The sequence below is a fragment of the Pteronotus mesoamericanus genome, unplaced genomic scaffold, assembly GCF_021234165.1.
Source record: "Pteronotus mesoamericanus isolate MK-2021 breed Mesoamerican mustached bat unplaced genomic scaffold, CSHL_Meso_final contig_84, whole genome shotgun sequence".
Lineage (NCBI taxonomy): Eukaryota > Metazoa > Chordata > Mammalia > Chiroptera > Mormoopidae > Pteronotus > Pteronotus mesoamericanus.
Window position 1 is genome coordinate 7044406 of NW_026555267.1, and position 22756 is coordinate 7067161.

The window sequence follows — 22756 nt, forward strand, 5'->3', positions numbered from 1 at the left end:
GTAAACAAGAATGCCTGTCACTTTAGGAGTCCTTAATGTTCTTTTAACGTGTTGGCTAGGTCATCCAGAATCTCTCCAGAATCTCTCCAGAATCTCTCCAGAAGCTTGAGCTAGAACTTCTTTCTTCCCTCGCTCCACAAAGTTCCAGGCAGTGCTCCATAAGTTTCCTCCCATTTTATGCTAATTGGAAAAGTTTGGAAAGTTATTGAGCCTCTTTCATCCCTACTTCAGACGAAGAAGCCACTTTCAATAGCCCAAATTCAACAGCATATGACAAGGAAGAATTCACAATCTTCCCAGTTTCAAAGGGTGCGGCAGGGGGGTGCCAGATGAGATACGGGTCCATGAGAATCTAGCCACCTGATTTCGGTCCTGGTGCCAAACCTCTGAATGAGGCCCCCTTCACAGGAAACTGCTCACGCCCAAGAGTGCCAGCTGAATACACTCAAGTTTATCGAGTCCCATCCCTCCTGACCAGAATGGAAAGAGTGCGGCTGGGGGTCAGCAGCAGTGGGAGAAATTCCAGTCTACCAGACTGGACACTGCTGGTTTCCTCGGGCTGACAGGGATATGAGAATATGTGCACGCAGACCCAGAAGAGCTCCTTTCTGAGCCCGAAGTCTAGGATCGTTGCCCACACCTCCCTTAAGAATCCTCAGGAGCACCTGGACAGTTGACTGAGGGAGGCCCGGCCAGCGTTATCAGATGCAGCCAGGGCTGTGTCCTGCGTCCTCCCACCCCGCCTCCTGCCCTCACCTGAGGCCGCCCCCACTGGCCAGCTCTTCAAAGACAAAGAGGAATGCAGTGTCAAGAGAGACGATGGGGTTATTAACCCCTATCTTCCCTAAGAAGTGGAAACGCACTCATCACTCATTCATTTAGTAACAAATAGAGAACACCTGGTGAGTGACCTAAGCGCTTAGAGAGCAGACATGCCATCCTTTCTGATGTTTATACTTGAATTAGCTTAAAGGCAAACTGATGGGAGGGGAATCCAGGCCAATTTCTCAAGTCAGCTTTCTCACTAAAATTCCCTGGCTAATACATAAGAATGCAAATTGACAATGTAGTTGCATTACATTTAATGAATGATTTAGAGTTTTTTTCTGAGATTATACTTGTTTGATCTTCATTGCCAACAGGAAAAGCCAGCCGTAATGATCTGCTTCAGGTGGCCCTGGCCAGCTTGTTGAATCAGTCTAGGTAGCCAGCGGGGCAGCAACTTCTTTTTTTAAGCTTACTTCCCTCCCTCAGTTACACACACACAAACACACACGCACACACACACAGTTGCCTAGAGACAGAACACATTCCTGACGCTTATGCTCCTTTTCATTCTGCAAAAGCTGGGGCTCTGGAAACAGGGCCTCCAGGAAACATGCCCGCCCGGAGCAGGGGAGAGGAGGAGAACCCGGAGTGACATTTCCTCACAACAGGCCCGCCCCCTCCCCGCTGCTGCCCTCCCTTTTCTCCCCAGGGTTGAAAGCCCCAGCAGGCTGGCACTGAAGGGCTCCCACAAGGAACAAGGCCCCTTTTGAGAGCTGTGTTTACCCCAGCCCAGGGCAGGGGTTGCCATGGCCACCGGCCACCTTGGAGGCCCAGAACAGGCCTCAGGCCAGGAGCTAGCCCTGACCTCCTTCTAGGGGACACTACCACCCCCCCCAACGCCCCTCCCCTGAGCCCCTGCAGCTGCTGGAAACGCTGATTCTCTTTTTGTCTCTTTCCTATTTCATTTATTTTATTTTTAAAAATTTATTTATTGAATGTACTGGGCTGACATTGATTGATAAAATGATTTATGTTTCAGGTGTACGATTCTATGATACATCATCTATATACAGTATTGTTGGAAATGCTGAGGTTCATCAAGTCCCTCGGCTGAAAACAAAATCCTGAAGGGAATGAAAGAGGATTAAAGCTCCTCCCAGAGCCATCCTAACTTGACCTGCCTGCTGCGGGCTAGAGGCAGAGACCTCCGGGCCCCGGGCGGAGAGAGGTGACCAGCCAGCGACACTGGACTCCCACTCGGCCCTGCCTCCTTGCCCCCACCCATGCGGCTGCTAATGGCGATGACTTATTTATGTAATTCATTATCGCTGCACCCAGGAGCCAAGCAGGGCCCAGCGAGATCTGAGCACAAGGGAGCGCAAGGCGGAGGACCAGGCCTGCGTCTCACGGGCCCAGAAATTCAGCTCTCGCCGGCCTCACATTCCTCCCTTGTCCTTTCCCCCAGGAGAAGCCAGAGGGAGCCGAGCCTCTAAATAATTCAGCCCTCAAATTGCTCTGTGGTCAGGAGGGTTCCTTCATTTATTTTTTAACTCTCCAGGCTCTGCAGTTTCACAGCGGGAAGCACTTGAATCCCAAACCTGGACCTGGTTTTAGACCCAGGACTGAGGTGAAGCCACTCAGCTTCTAAGTTTCAACAGTCATCTGGAATTCAACAAATTGCTGGGCCCCAGCCACAGTGGCTGGGAAGCAGATGGGGCAGTGGGAGGAGGGGCCGCAGGCACGCGAGGGTTGGGGGGGCTGCGTCTGCCACCGCGCTGCACCTCACGGTGCTGGCGGCCGGAGGCTTGCCTCTCTGTCAGCAGTCTCCCCCCTTTCAGCTTCCTAGCCTCTCTTTTCCGGCACCCCCACCCACCCCTATCCAGCCCTCACGTTCACCCTAACTCTTACAGGGCCTGGGCACAGTATTACTATACAGCCGTAGGTCCCTAGAATTGGCCAGCTTTGCCTTTTCTCAATAACCTGATTATTAATTAGCTGGTATTAATTGAACACTCATGTCATGTAATCCCCACAGTAACCATATGAGGTCGAGCTACAAAATCCTTATTTCACAAGTGCGGAAACCGAGACTCAAGGAAGTTAAGAAATCCCCCCAGGTCATTGAGCTAGCGAATGAAGAACAAGAATTCCGACCCGGGTGTCTAATCCCAGGCTCCGTGCCTTCATCCCCACATCACACAGGCATACGCAGATGCGCACACACAGAATCTTCAAAGAGCAGAGCTAAGCCCAGGGAGGCGGCATGACTCGCCCATATTCACACAGCCGGCGGGGGCGGTCGGCTGGACAAGGGTCAAAGCGCTGTAATCAGGACAAACATCCTTTCCACATCACACAGTTCCAACTGCAGGAGCATCTCTATTTCCCTGAGCGAGAGCAGACTCCAGGTACTCTCTCCTTTACCATGTAATGATAATGGCCTATAAACCTAGCCCGAGCACTGGCAAGGCCCCATCTAGTCTTGTCTACTCTCCCAGGTGCCTGCTCCACGACCTTCCAACACACAGCTCCCCTGCCTCCACCAAGACTTGTCAATTCTCTCACACAGCATTATAATCTCTCCCGTCCCCCTTTAGGGCAAATGCAACAACTTCCAAGATTCCTAAGGAAAAACCCCACACCACCATGCCAGCTCACATTGACGCAGTTTCCTTACAGATCTTATCTAACCCACTTGGGGTAAGCGTGGGCACCTTTCTGAGGACTGCCGCTGGCCCCAATCACAAAGGAAGGCCCCCCAGTCCATGGTGGCACAGACCATGTCCCCCAGGCTACAGCTGATTGGACCAATGGGAGACAGCTGACGCAAATGGGCCAATCAGATTCTTTCCTCAGGAACTTGAATCAAGGGTCTGAGATACTGTTCAGTCAAGAATGAGGCAGGGTATCACTTCTCAGCCTTTTGGCTAAGATCAAATGAAGAATGAGACGGGTGTCACTGGGCGCTGACTGCCATGACATCGGTGCACATCTACAGAAGCAGTGGCGCCTGCAGCTCCAGGCCCTTAGGAAGTCAGTCACAGTGCCTGCCTTGGTTCTTCCATTCCCCTGCGGCTTCCAATAGCTCAAGCTGGTTTCTGTTACTTGCAATCAGTAGAGTCTGAACTAAAAGATGGGCTGGATTGTTATCCTCCTTCTATAGATGAGGAAAGAGGCCCACAGAGCTGAAGCGACTGAATGAATGTCACATGACCAACATGTCACAAAGGAGAGCTTCATTCCCTTCTATGTGACTTTCCTTCAGTGCCATCCTATGCCTGCTTCCCCGGATTAAAAGAAGTGACAGGTGTTCCCTTCCTGTAAGTGTGAAAACATGCTGAGGATAAGGGATTAGCCAGAGGTACTCTGAAGGACTAAAGCCAGGAACAAGACACACAAAATCCTCTCCTTGAAATCATCAAGACGGCTCTTTGCCCCTCTGTATTTCCCAGTATCCCTTGCAGTGAGGTTGGAGCTGTGTGACTAGTTCTGGCCGATAAAATGAAGATGGAAGTAACACGTGTCGGTTCCTTGCCAAGACAGTCAAAAGCCAGCGGCTGCCTCCATCTCTCCCCTCCCCTTCTGGGGTATAACCGTGAAGGCCGCACATTCTGCCAGGTGTGGCTCCAGGTGGAGGAAGACGGCCCTAAGCCACATCAGGCTTTCCGTGAGCACAAATTTCATCCAGGCTGTGTCAAGCCACTGGGACGTCCAGACTTGATTATTAACACAGCATAGTCTAGCCTCTCCTGACTGAAGCGGACCAGTTATTCACCCTGGGCCCTTAAGCACACTGCTGCGGTCTTCACGATGCTACATTTATTTGTTTAACATTCACTTGTTTAACAAATATTTCTAGAGCACCAATGCCAGATGCCGTAATGGGTACAGCCAAGAGCACAAGAGTGAAAAAGACCCAATCCCTCCCTTAAGAAGCTCCCTATCTGATGACCCCCAGGCCCCACTTGGGGACCAAAAGGAACAGTTGTATAGGCGTGAAAGCAGGACCTCCCACCCTGCCACTGGCTAAACTGAGCCAGGAGAAAAGGTGAGCTGCCAGGAGACAAAGACAGCTTGTCCCAGCGACACCAGGAGGGTGGCAGCCAAGAGTGAACTCATACCACCAGGCTTTCACACCCTGGGCTCTAGCAGCTCGCCTCCTGCCAGCCTCATGGCCACACACAGTGTTTCCTTTGCCCAGGGCACAGGATAGGGGAGAGAGGGCATCAAGGAGGAGTCATCAAGAGAGCAGGTGGCCAGTAGAAAACAGAAGTGGCGAAAGGCATGGCTCAGCTGACCTCACCCTCCTCTGCGACAGAAGTATCTCTTCTGGGACTCACCCCCTGCTTGATTTATTGTAGCCCCCAAAGTCCCCAACGACTGAGCTTGTCTCCCCTCACCCCACATGGGTAAGGGCCAACCAGAGAAATCATCACCCTGTCCGGAACTGCTGTCTTGCTACACTCGCCTTTATGCCAAAAGCTAGATGCAAGTTAAGCAGGCAGGGTCGCCATATACAGTTGCGTGGGCTGTTCACTGCACCAAGTGCCCATGCAGAGGGGTGAGTGGGGCTGGAATCCAGCCTGCGTGCTGCTTACCAAGCTGTGTACCCAGGAGAAGGGGTCCTTTCTTCTAGTTCACAAAAGGTGTCTGCTAGACACCATGGCCATAGCCATACAAGCACTGGAGCTGGGGCTTTTCCACGAAGGAGTGCATGTGGGGATGGGTGAATGGGAATTTACTATACTAGTCTCTCTACTTTTGTGTATATTTGACAATTTTCCCAACAAAAGGTTAAAACAAAAAAATGAAAAAAATATCTCGCCCAGGAAGAGGCTGTGCTATTATAGGTGGTCCTTGAATAACATGGTCGTTTTGTTCAATGTCACTTCATTACAAGGTTGGTGCGATGCTGGCGGAACTTCACTCTTGTTTACATCGATTGGTCTAGTTACCTGTTAGTCTGCCACAGTTCCAAGAACTTATGGATGACGTTAAGTGAAGACTGGCTGTACTTTTTAGCCCTCAGCCTCAGCTCCTGTATCTCGAAGAACCATAATCCCAGGCTCACAGGGTTGGTATAAAGACTCAGTTAAATTAAATTAAATGCTTGACACAGAGTAAGTCCTCCTCCAAGTGGGAGCTCTTAACAGTAGCTGCTGCTGATGACTGGGGACAGGAAGGAAATTAAGGCAGAAGCGGGGCACAGGGGCATTGCTGAAAAAAGCAAACGCCCTGAGAAACGTGTGCCAAGAAGCCAGCGAGAGTCTGAAAACACAACCACCCTATTAACGTGCCTGCGTCAGGCTTCCGGGAGCTGGTCAGACAGAGCGAGTTTTCTCGCCACCCCTTCCTCTGAGGCCATCTTTACATTCCTGGGGGGACCCCAGCCTCAGCTGAGAATCTAAATTAAGGCCCACAGAAAGGTCACAAGGAGTAACTCAGAAAAGGATGTGCTCCACAGCTTCCCGGCAAACTCGGAGAAGAACAGAGCAACTGGCGGGTGGGGCTTGGTGGGCAGGAAGCCCTGGCTTCTGGAAGGCTCTTTTCTGGAGTCCTAGAAGAGAACCAGAGGGCCCCATAATGTCCCAGGGGTCAAGCACCAGCACAGGGAGGGTCCGTACCAACTTCACTGGCCAGAGTATGAGTAGCCATTCACATCTCTGAAGGGCAAAGGTTACTTTTGAATTGCCTATTTTTTATACAATAGATTTTTCTGTTAGTGTCTTCAAAATGATCACTGCTGTGTGTTCATTTCCCCAGTGGTTTGTGATTAGAAAATGACACATTCCTATTATTTCCCCTTAAAGTTCATGCCCCAAACCTCACAGGGATGGAGAGGGCTGAGGGTGGCCATGACGGGGAGCTGGGAATCCTCCCCAAAGGCCCTGGAGGGGCCTCACCCTTGGCTCGAATCCCCAGGGCCTGCATATCCGCCCAGCTTCTGCCCTGGGAGGCCGGCACAGAGGGCTTCTGGTTTCGGGCAAATGCCATCTCACTCACTGGCTCCTTTTTTCTCTTCCAGCATGAAAGCTAATAGGATGATTCATTCTCTTATTAAGTCAAACTCATGAGAAAAAGGGAAGTCACCCAAGTTCCCAGTCCTCTCTCTGTTGAACACATTGTGCCTCTCCAAGGCTCATCCCCATACACCCTTCATAGAAATGCAGTAACGGAAATCCCACTAAAAAAGCCCATCCTTTACCTCCCCTTTCATGTCCCAAGACTTCACTATGCTTGGTGGTTTTCTAAGTTTCTAAAGCCGTCACAGCTGAGGGCTGAGTTGGGATTTAAAGACAGGCTTCCAAATAAAATATGAGAGAAGAGGAAAGAGACACGTGGCCCTCAAATCCGCAGACAGCGCAATCCCTCACAGTAGATAGTAAAAATCCTCCCAAGAAAACGTCCTTCTCTGTCCCTGCTGGCTCTCTTCTGCTCTGTCCCAAACTTAGAAACAGCTGTTTCCCTATAACTCCAAAAAAAGCTCTCATATGCTCCGACTCTTCATTCTTTCCAACACTGTGATCTGTACACTTAATCTACCTCCAGGCTCAGCTTGTCCCTCCCTCAGCTCAAGTAAGAAGAGGAAGAGTCATAGAATGAGAAGAGCAACACTACAGCGTTAGAAAGCCCTCTCAGAAACACCCTGTACAGGCTCAGCAGCCTGGCTATCTGAGTTCGGATCTCAGCTCCGCAACTCACTAGCTGTGTGGCCTTGGGCAACTTAACTGTTTGCATCTTGGTCTCCTCCATATGTAAAGTGCTGATAATACTATATTTGTAGGTTTAATACTCTTAAAAAGCTTAGAAAGTTTCCTAGCATGCAGTACACATATAATAAGTGCTAGCTATTATTATTAGACATCCACAACAATCCTGTGCACAGGGGGTGATTATTACCAGCTCTGTTTAACTGATATGTTCAATAGCCACTTCTTATTGTGCATTTAAGAATAGATTAACCTCAAGAAAAGTGCAAATTAAGAAGTTAAGTAATCTGTTCAGAATGACACAGTCCATACATATCTGGGCTGAGATTGGATGTCTGGTCTTTTAATTTTTTAATTTATTGATTGAATTTCAGAGAGAGAAAGGGAGAGCCCTGGCTGGTGTGGCTCAGTGGATTGAGTGCCAGACTGTGAACCAAAGGGTTACCGGTTAGATTCCCAGTCGGGGCACGTGCCTGGGTTGTGGGCCAGGCCCCCTGCGGCCTGCGGGGGCCGGGCAAGAGGCAACCACACACTGATGTTTCTCCCCGCTCTCTCCCTCCCTTCCCCTCTCTCTAAAAATAAATAAATAAAATCTTTCAAAAGAGAGAGAGAGAGAGAAAGGAAAGGAGAGAGTGAAACATATATTTGTTGCTCTACTTATGCATTCATTGATTCTTGTATGTGCCCTGACCAGGGATCAAAACCACAATTTTGGTGTATTGGGATGATGTTCTAATCAGCTGAGCTGCCCAGCCAGGGCTTAGATCTCTGCTCTTGAACTCCACATTGCACGCACATAAATTTTACACTTTAAAACTCTCTCTCCCTCAGGCATGGAAATTTGAGAAGTCCGGTGGATCAGCATCAAAAACAGACTTCAATTCTGTAACCCCCAGAGAGTGGCAGTATCTCAAGAGAATGCTGCAGGATTTGCCAAACAAAATTAATTTCTATTTGTTTTCAGATTCCAAGAAAATACACCACCTCGGCCTTACAGGAGTGGGCGCCACCCCATCCAAGGCGTCAAAAGACCCCACAAGGCTGAGGATCACACTGGCCTCAATAATGTTTCAGGCAAAAAGGGCTCCCCCAGGAGACTTCCACTCCCTAGGCTGTCAACAATTTGCAAAAAGGTCAGTGCAAATCATTTGGGAGTGCATTATGCAGGCATGGCCTAAGACATGTGGACTTCTGCCAAGCCGACATTTTTTTAAAAAACATGCACTGTCTTCACCCTTGATAAATAGCAGCCAGGCTACAGAAATATTTCCATTATACCCAAAAGCCTGTGTGCCACGACAACTCATTGAAGCGGATGTTTCCAATTCAAAGAGAACTCCTCAATAAAAACGTCTCAAATCACCCCAACCTGTCCAGCAGAGGTAAGAGACTGAAAGTTCTAAACACTGGTAAAGGATATTTGTGGAAACAAATGATGTAAACATCTGACCTCATGCCCAAAGTTTAATTGCATCTAATAAATGGATTAAGCTCATCTTCTAGCTCTGTTATGAACATTCATTAGATTTCTACACAGGCACTTCCATAAATGTTCTTCGTGTATTTCAAGACTGTGATGAAATCACCTCGTGGCCATGCTGGAGAGAACTAGAAACAAAAAGAGTCTCTGCATTGTAGCCCTGGCTCTCCCACTAACTAGCCATGTGATTTCATGAAATAACAACAGTAATAACAACAACAACAACACAACATTTACTGAGGACTTATAATATGCCAAACATCATGCTCAGGGCTTTATAAGTACTGAATCCTCATTAGCCATCACTAGGGACTATTATTACTCCCATTGTGTGGATCAGGGAACTCAGACTCAGAGAGAGTGAGTAACTTGCCCCAAGAACACAGCAGTGACTAGCAGAGGCTGGGTTTAGACAAGGGCGGTCCGACTTGGTGTTCTTAACCACATACCATAAGTTTTTTCAAGGTACTTAACGACCCAGGACCACAAATTCCTCTAGGGGCCATCTGGATGATCTTCGAAATCCTTTCAGGCTTTAAGATTTCAATGATTCTCTCTTTTAGAAGTCAAATGAATTTACAACTGTGAGAAATAAAATCCAGCGATGCTCTAGCACTGCTGAAATGGAATGAACCATCTGCGTATGCCTCGCCCAGATCCAGTCAGGGGAGGAAACGGCTGATTTTTCTAGGGTAATGATGCCCTGTGAACAACCACACTGGCCCCAGACCATCTCAAAGGGCAGCTTGAGGCTCTTAGAGGATGCACCAGCTTGCAAAGGTCTGCAAGTTCTCAACTATCAGCTCTCACACCCTAATTGGACTTTTTTTTTTTTTCTTTTAAGGAAAGTCAAATGCAAGAGGATGCTGCACAGTGGAGGTGAGTGTAAGTCTTGTGGCATACTTAACACTTTGCTTGACTCTGAGGTCTCACCCACTCATGGAAAGCCCACCTCATCCAGGTAATCTGTGTTTTATGGCTTCCCCATGTCCTCCTAGCCCATGGCTCAGTAATCCTGCAACCACGCAGGGCTTTGTCCCCTGCATACCTGCTGATGTCGTCATACACTCCCTCCCTCACCACCCAGCCCAGTCTGCAGACACACGCTCAGTGGGCTGCCTTCCTGCCTCCATCTCTGATTTATCTTCCTCCTCTGCCTGCCCAGCACAGGAGTTCCGTGCCCACCCACCATGCCTGTAGCTGACACAACCAATGGTAAAACTCTCTCCCAGCTCACCCTCCTCTCACTCTCCGCAGCTCACTCTCTCAGTTCCTGGTACAGCCTGAAACCAAAACTAATCTCAAATCTGAACAAAATGAAGTCATTTCCTTGGCCTGATCATGCTACATGACCACGAGAATCTTCTCCTCAGAAGAGCTCCAAATCCAGCTTGCTGGTCACCCAAAGAAACAGAGCTCTGCAGGTGCCCCCTCCCCGAGACCCTAATGATTCCTTAGTGAATAGGGGACGACAGGGTTAGAGGAGGAAGCATGAGTTCGTGCCACAGTGTTTTCTGCTGCTGCTTCTCTTCAATTTGCACAAGTTGATTTAAATTCACCCTAGGAACTGCAGTTCACCAGCTGGTATTTTAAACTCCTTGTCCAGCATCAGTTCATATTTGGCTCATTCTTAATAAGATTCTCTTCCGAGAGCAAGCCTTGTTCTTTTCCAAGATCTCTATAGCCATTTTGCTGAATGCAGCTTAGATTGCTATACCACACTTTTGTATACTTCTATGCAAGGAACAACCACCACCACCACCCAAGGCAAATGAATAAAGCAAGTCAATATAAATGAACATAACATCAACCCGTGATGATCCTTCAAAGAATTCTACATTTTCGGAAAGATCCTAAACTGTATTTTGTTGATTACTCTTGTCCCCTGCCCCGCACCCCCTCGCACAACTCTGGGTGCCTTTCTCTGCTGCTGGGGGCATATTACATAATGATGATACTTTTGGCTTAAACAAAACAGAATTGGAAGCATAAACATTGGCCCCACAAGTGGAGGGTAAAAGGGTAATAGCTTTTAGATTGTCTGCTATTTATTCTTCATTCAACAAAGGTTCCAGAGGGCCCTGTATAGGCGCCTGAAGCTCATCTAGGTGCTGGGCCAGCAGGGTAAATGAGATGGCCTGCTCGCTCCAACTGGACACACCATTCTCAGGAACATCTGAATAGGAGCTGATGCTTTCTCTAGTTTCCACAGCCAGGCAAATGGTTGATACAGGTTTTCTACAGCCCTCCTCACAAGGCTTGGTTGGGCTCCATCCTCTAGGGCTGCTGGGCACTCCCAGAAGCATCATCCCCTCAGACAGGATCTGTGCAGAGCGATCCCCCCGCCCCTCGTTGGGCAGATACGGTTCGGGTCTTGGCTCACTAACGAATGGGTGAGCCTCTCCATGTTATTGGGCACTCTTCAGTCACTTCAATGGTAAAATGAGGGGTTAGGCCAGATATCAGCAACCTTCTAGCTCAAAAAATTCCAGCTCCTTTGACCCTTGTATCATGGAGCTTGTCACAGACCTCTCCGGGCCTCTATTTCATCTTCCTGTCTCCAGATGAAACCTCTTAAACCACAAAGACAAATGGAACTGGTTACCATTTCTAAAGACCTTTGGGGGAGGCCATTGCCCTCCGCTCCTATGAGTCACTTGCTCTCACATCCTATCTGGAACCTTGTCCTCATGCCTTACTGGAGTCCTTCCTCCACAGCTTGCATTCCTTCGCCTCTGGTTATCCTTCTCAGTACGCAGACAAGAGTGAATCACTGTGTTCTGAGCAGTAACTCTGACGAGATTTTTATTTCTTCTTCAGCATATTCACAGGCATTACAGGCAGTGACTATTAAAAACCACAAAGACATCAAGGAAGTAAACCACACTTCCCAGTTCCTGCCTTATCCAGAAAATGTGACCCTAGGTTACACTCTGAGTCACAGAGTAGGAGAATAATGTCACTGCCCCACAGTCAGATCAAAAGCCTTGGAAAGAGCAGCCATATTGACCCTCACTCAGCCCAAGCGCCCCTCTTCCAGGAAGCCTTCCCTGCCCCAACTCCTCTTCTGGATGACAAGGCACTCTCTCCTCAGTGTTCTGCCTCAAGGCAGCACTTGCCACAGCAACTGGATGTCTAGGCTGACGTTTTTGCCGCCCCTACTAGACTGTAAGCATCTTGCAGGCAGGGGCCATATCTTAGTGACCTTTGTACTGGGGGATAGGTTCTAGTAGAGTGCCTGGCACTTGGTCAGGGGTTCCCAGCAGACTGTGCTAGCCTGAACCCTCCAGACAAGTTCCAATGATGCCTGAACATTGACCCTTCAAGCAGAGCACCGACCCGTCCAAATTCCCCCCCCCTTCCATCCCCCAGCTCAGTAGGGGTCTCTCTGAGATTTCTCTAAGGATGCACACTCTGTAGCCTGGGCCTCTTAGGTTCAAATCCTGGCTCTGCCACTTTCTAGCCATGTGATTTTGGGCAAGATGTTTAGCCTCTTTATGTCTCTGTTTCCTCACTGAAAACTAGAGGTAATAGCTCTTAGGGTCTTGTGAAGATTACATGAGCTGATCCATGAGAAGCATTTGGAACCGGGTCTGACCCATTGCAAGTGCTCAGTGAGTGCTGGAATTATTATTGCCCAAGCCTAATACTATACAAAACCCCCGACCCACCACTCTTGTCTACAGAGTGCCACACCCTTCCCCCCCCCGCCCCTGCCAAAGACCCTCCGTCCTCCAGGACCCCTTTGCTCTGTTCCTCCAGGACAACGTCAGCATTAACATAAAAGTCATTCACCCCTCCTCACTGACCATGATCTTTCCCTGCTGCACCTCCACCAGCTTCTAAGGTGATTCTCCAAAGAGAAGAAGGCTGGTTCCACAGCGGGGCTATAAATGCTGAGTCATTCCGCCCCCAACTATGCTTCTCTCTCCATCACCCTTGACATGTCAGGCTCCCCAGCTTCCCACTGGGCGATCCCCTCTGCTCGTAATTTAAGAGCGAGCCTCATCCCACCCCTCCCACCCCTCCAAAAGCCAGACTCAGCCTCTGCACTTTTTATCAAAGATTTTCCTTAACAATAAGGAGCCTTGGACCATTAGCACCGCGTGCAGAAATAAAAATAATGGCGTCTGCTCCAAAAATGTTTGCTCTTGGTTGCCAGACAGAAGGGGTTTGGGGGGCTGGAAAAGGTGAAAAAGGTGAAAGGATTAAGAAGTACAGGTTGGCAGTTATAAACTAGTCACGGGGATGTAAAGTACAGCAAAGGGACTACAGACAATAATATTTTGGTAACTATATATGGTGTCAGGTGGGTGCAAGATTTATTGGGGGGATTACTTTATAAGTAACACAGATGTCTAATACTGTGTTGCACCAAAAATTAATATATTATGTCAACTGTAATTGAAAAATACAATTTTAAAAAAGGGATGCCAACTCTTTGTCTGGCATACATGTTGGATCTCCTTTAACTCTTCCTAGGGCTGAGAAAATGAGGCACAAAGTCGTAGAGTAAGATGGAGAGTTGGGATTCTAACTGGGGTTGTGTAACTTCAGAGCCTACACTCTAAACCACTAAGCTAGGTGGAAGTGGGCACAAAGTGGCCGCATTGCCTCTGGGGGTGGAGGTTCAACCAGCGGAATTGGGACTCTTTTATCCCACCAATCACTCCTCAGAGACATGTGGTGCCTCTGTAATGAAAATGAAATGGTCACATTTTATGAAAAGGGAGTTGATGTTTACAGGCATTGTTATCGTATTTGTCACTAAGACCTGTTTTAAAGATAAGAGCAATGGCTGCATTACGAGGAGTCCATACATCGCTGTGACACATCAGAGGTACTTACAGGAAGGCTGGAAGCAGAGGGGATCAGAGAAACACTGCGTAGGCCAACACAAACCAGCATCCTAAACTCACCAACCTGTGGCAGCCGGAGCGGCAGCAGACAGACAAGTCCTGGCCACTGAGGAATGTGAATCTTCAGTCACTGCCACAGGACCCTTACATCCCCCTAAGACAACTTCCTCGTCAGCAGGCAGGGATCGCTGGATCACAGCATCTCCAAGCCCCTTTGTGGCTCTTACTTCCCACAAGTAAGCGTAAGAGCCAACAAAATAGAGGCCTCACCTCCTCCAGGCCACCTTGTATGGTCAGAGGTGATCCCTGTCCGACACCCAGCTTCCTGCCTCCAAGGCTCTAGAATACTCCTCCGACCTGTGTTGCTGATTGCCAAGATGGGAACAATCCATCAGGCAGAGTACATGTAGGAAGCTCTGAAGGAAGAAACAAGTGTGAGTGCTACTATATGCCAAACACTGTGCTTGCTATTTAAACAAAGAAAAATCCCCATGAGCTACCACTGTCTGGAGACACTTGAGTCTAAGAAGGACTTCTCATTACCAAGGCAAAGAAGCTGCAGATGGCAGACTGTACCAAAGGCCCTTCCAGATCCCAAGCGAGGGTAGATGTCACAAACACCTGAGCGGCAGCCAGGGCACAGTGAGCTTTGGCTGAGAAACAGAAGGCAGCCCAGACCTCGTCAGATGCACTGGGGATGGTGACAGCCATATTCTCGGGCCCTCACATGCCTTTTAAAGTCCAGAGGGATCTAAGGAACCTACAATACATAGACCCTGGTCTTGGACAACTCTATCCCAAGACCTCCTCAAGAGGAGGTGCGTCTTTCACATTTAAACTTTCCACTGAAATACCTTCTCCCTTTTTCCCCAAGAATGAGCTGGAGCTCTTCAAGCACCTGGAACCTACACACAGCTGAAACACCAGAATGCCCATCCCTTACCCTATGCCTGTATATACCTCTAATTCGATAGCCCTGTGGCCCTAGTTCAGTGCCCAGAGCCTTCCTACCACAAAGATAGCAAAACAGCCACTTGAGAAGCGTTCCCAATCTGTCCCATCCTCTGGCTAGCTGTAGGCACCTGGGATCTAGTCCAGAGTTTACAGGTCTCCATGACCACAAGCCCAAAGTGGCATCAGAAGGTCATGAAAAGAGACCTCCTGAGAGGTCTACTCTTCACACTCTGGGCCACAAAGGAGGGAACTGTTCTGAATGGCCTGGGCCCACAGACTCTAGATCAGGGGTCTTTCTAGGACCCCAGTTCCAAGGAGTATAGAGACTTTCTGATACTGCATGCAGAAGGTGTCCCTGCATTACGTGCATGTTTTGGGGGTGGGGGAGAAGTCAGAGTTTTCATCTGATTCTCGAAGAGGCCCATGACCCCAACCCCGGCCCGGAGCTCCGTCATGTTAATCTCATCATCGCTAGGCCATCCCTAGCTCTCCAAGGTTTCTCTCCTATTCAAGAACGCGCCTGGGCCTGAGGCACCACTACTGTTCTCTTGTCCCCTGCTCCCTCCAGCTGCAGAAAGCGGACAGGGGCTTTCAAAGCCAACCTCCTGCCCACAGCCTCCAGCTTCCTGGTGACCTAAACCAGGTTTCTGTCTTCATCCCAGAGACGCCACCCTCCATTCAAGCTGAGGTCTCAACAGCATCGACCCCCAACAACAGAGAGGGCCAGATTTCACGCTTAATCCCACAGGGGCCAAATCTCGTGGTAGATGACTTCCTTCACGAGAAAACTCCTGGCGCCCCTCCCTCCCTCCCACACACCTAGCTATACAGCTAACTCCGCCCAGGCTGTAATGATGAGCTTGCTTGGCAAAGAAGAGATGAAAGGCCAGAAAATCTTCCTGAGTCCTTTCTCTTGGGCTAGGTGGTTCAGAGTGTGGCAGGATAACCAACAGGAAGGCTTGTTCCCCGTGTCCCATCACCCAGAATCTTTCGTGATGCTCCCGCCTGAGGGTCAGGTGAGGAGTGAGATGGTCTTCCTGTAGGCTGTGTCACCTCTAGTGCATTTTATTTCTAAACTCCTAGTCATTCCCCTCACCCTCCACTCTCCAAAAAAAAAAAAAAGAAGAAGAAGAAGAAGAAAGAAAGAAAAAAATCAAAACCCTCTCTCCCCTAAAATAAATTCCTCTCCAGGAATTTAATTTTAGTATAAATTTCTTGGAGCTAAAACTTCTTTTAAGGAGAAAAGAAATGCGCAAGCCATTCCTAGGCGTAATACAACAATGCAAGGAGAAAATGAAGAGGAAAGAATGAATTAATACAAACACCACCCCCCTCCGCACCCCCTCCCGCCCCCCCCCCCCCCGCGGAGCTTAGAGCCCTGGGCACACAGAGCCGTAGGGGCGGGGGAGCAGGGGCGGGGACAGTGCTTTCTGAACTTTCCCTAGCCAAGACGCCGGGAGATTCAGCTCCCCGGGGACCGGGTGGGACCCGGGTAGGCTGAGGCGACCTGTGACTTCGGCGGGGGCAGGAGGCGAACCTCCCATCCTCCTAAAAGGAGCTCTGCCCCGAGCAAGCGCCCCAGCCAGCCATCGCCAACCAGCCAGAGCCCCCAGGCCGGGGCAAAGCGGGGAGGGGCGCCCACACAAAAGGGGGAGCGGCCGCATTAGGGACTCAAGCCGGCGCGCGCTGGGGGAGGCCTTGCTGTCCTGCCGGCGCCGCCCGCCCGCGCCCACCCCTTAATCCAGCGCCCCGCTCCCAGTCCCCAGAAGCCCGCACGCCTCGCGCGCCCACGGCCGGGAATGAGGTGGGGTGTCGGGAGGGAAGCAAGCCCGGGACCTGCCACAAGCGGCTGGGCGGCGTGGGCTCCCTGGAAGCCGCGGCAGCAGCAAGGGGAATCAAACTCGTGCCGGCCCGGCCCTCCCGGCGGTGCCTCGGCGATCGGTACCGAGAAGGTGGGGCCGCCGGGCCGGGCCGGGATGGCGCGCCGGGCGGCCGGCTGGGGCCGCGGCCGGGGACGAAAAGGAGGTCTTACCGAGCAGCCGCCACGCGCGTCCGCGCCCCGCGGGCCGGTGGGGGCCGGCGGGCTGGGGGAGGGGCGGCGATCCCGCGGCAGCGGCGGCGGGCCCGGCGCGGCGGCGCGGCTGGGGCGCGGGAGGCGGAGAAAGCGAGGCGAGGCCAGCTTCCTAGCGGCGGGCGGCTAGAAATGCAGCTGTCCTTGCGCGCCTGCCGGCGGGGCCGCAAGTGGGGCCGCGCGGGGAGGAGCGGGGCTGCGGGCGGGGCGGGGGCCCGGCGGCGGCGCCCCCAGACCCTCTCTGACGTCCGACCCCTTTCAAGAGAGGGGCGACCGCAGGAAAGGAACGTGGTGGCGGGGGCTGGGGGTCGCCGGGTGGAGATCGGGAAAATCCCAGCCAGGTCGTCCATCCCCGGCTGGCGGGCTGGAGGGCATGAGTGGGGAGCTTCGGTACCCCGGGTAGAGCCAGGAGCCTGGCGTCCTGCCCCTACGGGCTCGGGGAGCGGCGCTGCGACGGCTCACCCGGGACAGAGTGGGACGGGAAGACCTCGGCTCCGAGGGGAACGGAAAAGCAGGGCTGCCCCGAGAAGGTTAGGAATGCGGACCCACACAAGGGGCCTGGGACAGCTGAGGGGTTGCGGAGAGGCTGGGAGTAGGGCTCAGGAAAGGAAACAAAATAAAATGCTGGGGCCAGAGGAGGTGGTAGGAAGGCGATCAGGACATAAGAGATCATTACCCATTCACACATCAGCTACCACCTGCTATCTCCCCATCGCCTCCCCAACATCCCTGGCCATTTCAGGGGCTTCTGAGACCCGAGAAGATTCACCGCAAAACTTGTTCAATAAATGGGAAATCAACTTTGACTATTCTTTTTCCATGCGGTTTAGTTTAAAACTCCACTTTGGGGAGGGTAGGGTGGGGCAGGTGGCAATCACCAAGCACCTGCCTGAAAGAGGGACTACGTAAGGGATCCGTGGAGGATGAAGGTCAGAATGCAGTTCCAGTTCTGCCCCCAGATCCCTTGCAAAGGGTCTGTGCCCTGCTCCTGGATAAGCCTACCTTAGGGACCCGCTGGCCCATCTGGGCCCATACCTCAAGGAGGAGCCCCTCTCCCCTCTGCTTCCCAGGACTTGGAGTCCCCTAGCTCTGCTGAGACAAATCAGCATGCTACGCCACAGAGACATCTGATGGTAAAAACCACAAACCAAAGCACCCAGACACTGTATGTTTCCATCGTTTACAGTCAAGAGTAAGTTCCGTCAGCAAATTGGGAAGCTGGGATGGGAAGAAACCTCAGAACCTCACCCTCCTTGGGGAGGCCCCACATTAGGTTAGCATGTTGAGTAGAGTTCCAGAACTGGATCCCAGACTCGGGGCCGGGGGCATCTCTCCCATCCCTTCTCCCCTGCTCCTTCACTTGTTGGTACATTCGATTGGGGGTGGGGATTGAAGCCCCAGGAGGTGATCCCATCAACCCCAGGTTAAAAATACTTAATCTGGAGGGACTGACCCATCCATGCCTGCATGACGACTCCTGGCTCCTCACCTGAAACTGCGACTGAGGGCTCGGGATTTATCCTCCCTGTTGGTTATCTAGATCATGTTACCACATGTGTTACCTCACATGTGCCCACAGTGCAGTTCATCGGCCACTTTTCTGCTTACTTGCAAGATCTTCCCTGTCACCTTGGCCTTTTGGGGGTCAGGAGAAAGCATCCACAAACAGGGAGCTGTCCATGTTTGTACTCCACTCTGAGTGCTCATTAAAACATTGAATATATTATTGATAGAGTCATCAAATGAAATTACTCACTGTAATGGACACTCTTCCTTGAAGAACTCTGCCTTTCAGAGCTGTCTTCCTGGAAGCTTTCCTCAGACCCCTTTCCTGCCTTTCAGACACCCGGGGAACCTCCCTAATTCCCCCAGCTGCCTCTGAGCTGAGAGTTCTCCGGGGTCGCAGCCGGGCCTCCCTCCTGCACTCCAGCCCTCATGCACCCAGGCCCCTCAGGCGCCTTGCCGCAAAGAGGCTAAAAGCAAACTCAAACTTGGAGCCCTTTTTTCCCCAAGCCTCCTCGTCATCCTTTGGCTTAGCAGCTGGAAATCTCAGTCCCTTCCCCTGAATTCTATTGGTTATCAAGTTCTATTTGTTCCTCCTTCTCTTCAGTCCCTTATTTCCCCAGCTTCTGCCCTGGTTCAGCCCCCCGCCCCCACCCCATTGTCTCTGCTTGTCTCAGAGAATGAAATGTCCCCTTTGCTTTCAAGTCCAACCCTCCTGTCTGCTTCAGGAGACTCTATCAGTTCTTTCTCCCCCTCTCTCTGCTTGCAATTTACGAACACTACAGGATGCCCCCTTCTAAGAAACTCTGCCCCAGCCCTCCCCTGCCCTCAGGCCATAGCCCTAGTTTTTTTTTCTTCTACTTCCCATTCATCTACTTCCTCTAAGAAACCACGCATACTCTCTCTGCTTCTTCAATCCCCATTTAATCCTCCGTCTTCTACAATCTGGCCTTCTTCTCTGTCACTCCAGTGGTTCGCAGTCTTTTCAACCCATCCCCCCCCCCCCACTCCTTAGCCCCCTCATAGCCCTGGATGAAGTTAACACCCCCTTGAAAGGCCTCCCTCCGACCCTGCCTCGCCAAGGCTTGGCTGCGACCCTCTTGGTTTCCAACTCCATTTCTTCAGCTCTGCCTGCTCCAGGGGCTTCTCCAGGGTACAGTCCTCTTAAGCTTTCCATAAATGTCACAGTTCTCAGGATGTTCTCACAGAGGGAATAGACGGGAGCGTGTACCAACCCCTGAGTGGTCCACTTAGCTGCCACATAACTTTGGGCCAGTTACCTAACTCTCTCTGCCCCTCAGCTTCCTCTTCTGTATTTGGGGCTCCCAACAGTGCCCACCTCAAAAGACTGCGGTGAGAATTAAACGAATCCACACATGTGAAATGCCTGGAACAGTGACTGGCACGTGAAACGTTCAGTAAGTGCTAGTATTGCTATTGATAATATTACTGCATCTACTGTCAGGTGGAGTGTTTTGAGGACTAATTCCTGCACATGTTCCCTCTCTCTGTCTCCGGACTGAAATGTGTGGCTGCCATTGGACAGGCTGTCCTACGGTCACCTCACTGTCAGCACGACAAGGCTAGAATCTATCATCTCTACATCCTTCTTTGCCAGAAACCTCTGTCCTGGAGAAGGGCACCTCCCACTCACCCGCACCACCAATTTCACATGCCACCACCCTTCTCTCTCCCCCACTCAAGCCCCCACATAAACTCAGAGCTTTCTATTTCAAGAATTTCTCTGGACTCTGCCCTGTCTCCATTCGTTCCTGGTTCAGGCCAGCAGGCCCCTGCCTTTCACTCCATCCTCCTCAACACCAGCAGCTTTTTCTAAAGCATAGACGGGAAATGTATATCTCTCTCCTGTTGAAAAGGTGGATGACTCCGCACTGCTTGGAGAATGAAATTTAAACAGTTTGCAGAGGCCCTTCCCCGCCTGCCCTTAACCTATGATCCAGCCGCTGTCCTTTCCTGTGCTATCCCCACCTGCCCACCCCAAGCTGGGCAGCTAAGGCCACTTGTTGTTCCCACTCAGTGCATGGGAAGCTGAGGTCTCTGGGCATGTTAAGCACAGAGATAGGAGCGCGTCTGCCACGTCTCGCCTCCACCTGAGGATGAAGCTGATAGGGAGCTGCGGAGCTCAGGCTTGGAACCAGCAGGTTCCAGCTGGATCACAGGGAAAAGAGGACATTTCCCTTCTGGGATTTCCCTAGCCCAGGACAAATGCAGGGCTGCCCGTGGTTCACCAGAGCTTGTGCCCGCAGCTTAGGAACCAATCACTTTGTCCCAGCCCCCAGCAGACCCTCTCCCCTCCTCCAGGCACAAGAGGCACCTTAACAAGACCCAGGGTAGAAAAGACAGTGGTGTAAACATCCACATAATTTGGGTAATCCTATTCCGTTCTCCATCTTTCTCCAACTTGAAGAAGAAACTCAGGAAACTTTGAAGGAATTGGCGTCATCCCTTGGGGGTTTTGCAAGAAAACATGGGAGAAAGGTGGAAGCAGTACCCCCGCCCCCACCAGAAATGGGGAAACGACCCCCTTCTGCGATGTAACGAGATGGGTGCCTGTGGGGTTGCCAATCTCAGTCCCAGTTTAGAGAAGGCTTCCCGGGACCCCGCCCCTTGCCCCGTGTGCCAGGACCAAGGTCATGCCTGTGCCATTCCCTGTGGACCTTCCTTCTCTTGCATAACAAATGGCTCCCTTGCAGTCCTTCTGTCCATCCTGCCAGCCTCTCTGTAGCACGTGGTATTGTGGCTGGTCTCTGTGCGAGTTCCAGGGAGGTAGGGGCTGCCTTCCGTCTCAGCGCCTGAGCCTCCCGGCCCAAGGTCTGGCAGGCCCGAGTGAGTAAATATTTGCCGAAGGGCTGACTTCTGACAGGTGGGCACGATGTGTCTGGTTTGCCCTCCCCAAAACCACATGTCTTCCCTTCACTGGTAGTAGTTTGTGAGGCTCCAGGGGTTCTGCCCTCCGTACACAGGCTGCCAGCTTGTCCTGTGCAAGGTGGTGAGGTAGAGAGGAAGCATAAACAAATGGAATTCCATGTAACCATAAAATTGCTTTTAAAGAATATTTAAGGCCTATAAAAATGTTATGATACGTTACAGGAAAGGGAGACTACAAACCAGTGTATGCAATATGAGCCAATTTATTTTTATTTAGTTATAAACATAGAAGAAAATATGCCAACATGTTAACAATTGTTAGATGAGGGTTTTATAGGTAACTTTTACTTTGTTATTAGTACTTTCTCCAGATTTTCCAAATTTCTTCCATTGAACATACATTCCTTTAAAAGGTATTTATATATTGATGTGTACCTATATTTAGCCTTCAAGATCAGTATGATTGGAAGTTAAACATAACTGACTTTCCACCATAATTATGCTTAACTTAGGCTATTTTAACCCAGTTCCATGACCACCCCCAAAAATGAACCATATGTACCCCTCTTCATCCCCTGAGTCTAAGAGGAGGGGAGATGTGGAGCAGCTAGTGAGGAATACAAGGCAGTGTGTGACGCTTACTAAAATCCAGGTGCGAGCAGAGGGCTCCGGAGCTGCACGAAGTCGAAGCGGTTCGTTCTCGTGGGGGAGAGGTCAGAGAGGGCATCTTTGAACAGCTGGCTTTTGAACTGGGCCTTGAGAGTTGAGCCCTTTTAACCAGGGTTAAGGGCATTCCCATCTGGCCACAGCATAAGCTAAGGCACATTTGGATGTGTGTCAATATCCACCGTGGCCAGAGTGCAGGGCGGAGGGCGACAGGGAGGTGGGAGGTGTCAGCAAGATGAGGCTGGGAAGGTGAGGGGCTGTGGCAGTGAATGAATGGCTTGCAGCACCGCACTACGGAATCTACGGAGAAGGGCTGTGCTACAGGCTCCGGCCTGCATTTCAAAACAGAATATAAACATTGATTTTGATCTTCCTGGCAACACCAAGAGTTGAGGCAGTAAGGTCTTCCACTCCTGCACCTGACCAGCTCCTGGCAAAAGCAGCCTGGCGTTAAGCATTTGCTACAAATAATTCTCAGAGGTTTAGAGGTTCAAATCTCAGCTTAGATCAACAGAGTTTAGTTCCTCAGCCTGAAAGTATAGGGTAGTGGCTAAGTGCCAGTCAGACCAAGGGACAACTAAATCCCTGCCATACCCACTTCAAGCTGGGTGACCTTGGGTGAGTTACTGAACCTCTCTGAGTTTCCATTTCCTCATGTGTAAAATGATAAGAATATTACCTTTCTCCTCATAAGATAAAAAATAATAACAGTAAGTGATAAAGTTTCTTGAACATTTACAATGTATCTCTCCCTGTTTTATGCACTTTTGCACATTTTATTTCATGTAATTTTCAGAAAAGCCTGAAGAGTCAAACATTATTACCATTTCTGTTTTACAGATGTGGAAACTGAGAC

The 22756-nt window shown here is 50.6% G+C and overlaps 1 protein-coding gene across 1 annotated transcript in view; it reads right to left on the reverse strand.

Moving 5' to 3' along the window:
• Positions 1-16937, reverse strand: part of CUEDC1 (CUE domain containing 1) — a 75602-nt gene extending 58665 nt beyond the window's left edge. Inside the window, exon 1 of the mRNA XM_054585462.1 lies at positions 16804-16937. The gene's annotated coding sequence lies outside the window, so the exon portion shown is untranslated. The remainder of the gene's footprint in view (positions 1-16803) is intronic.
• Positions 16938-22756: the final 5819 nt, after the last annotated feature.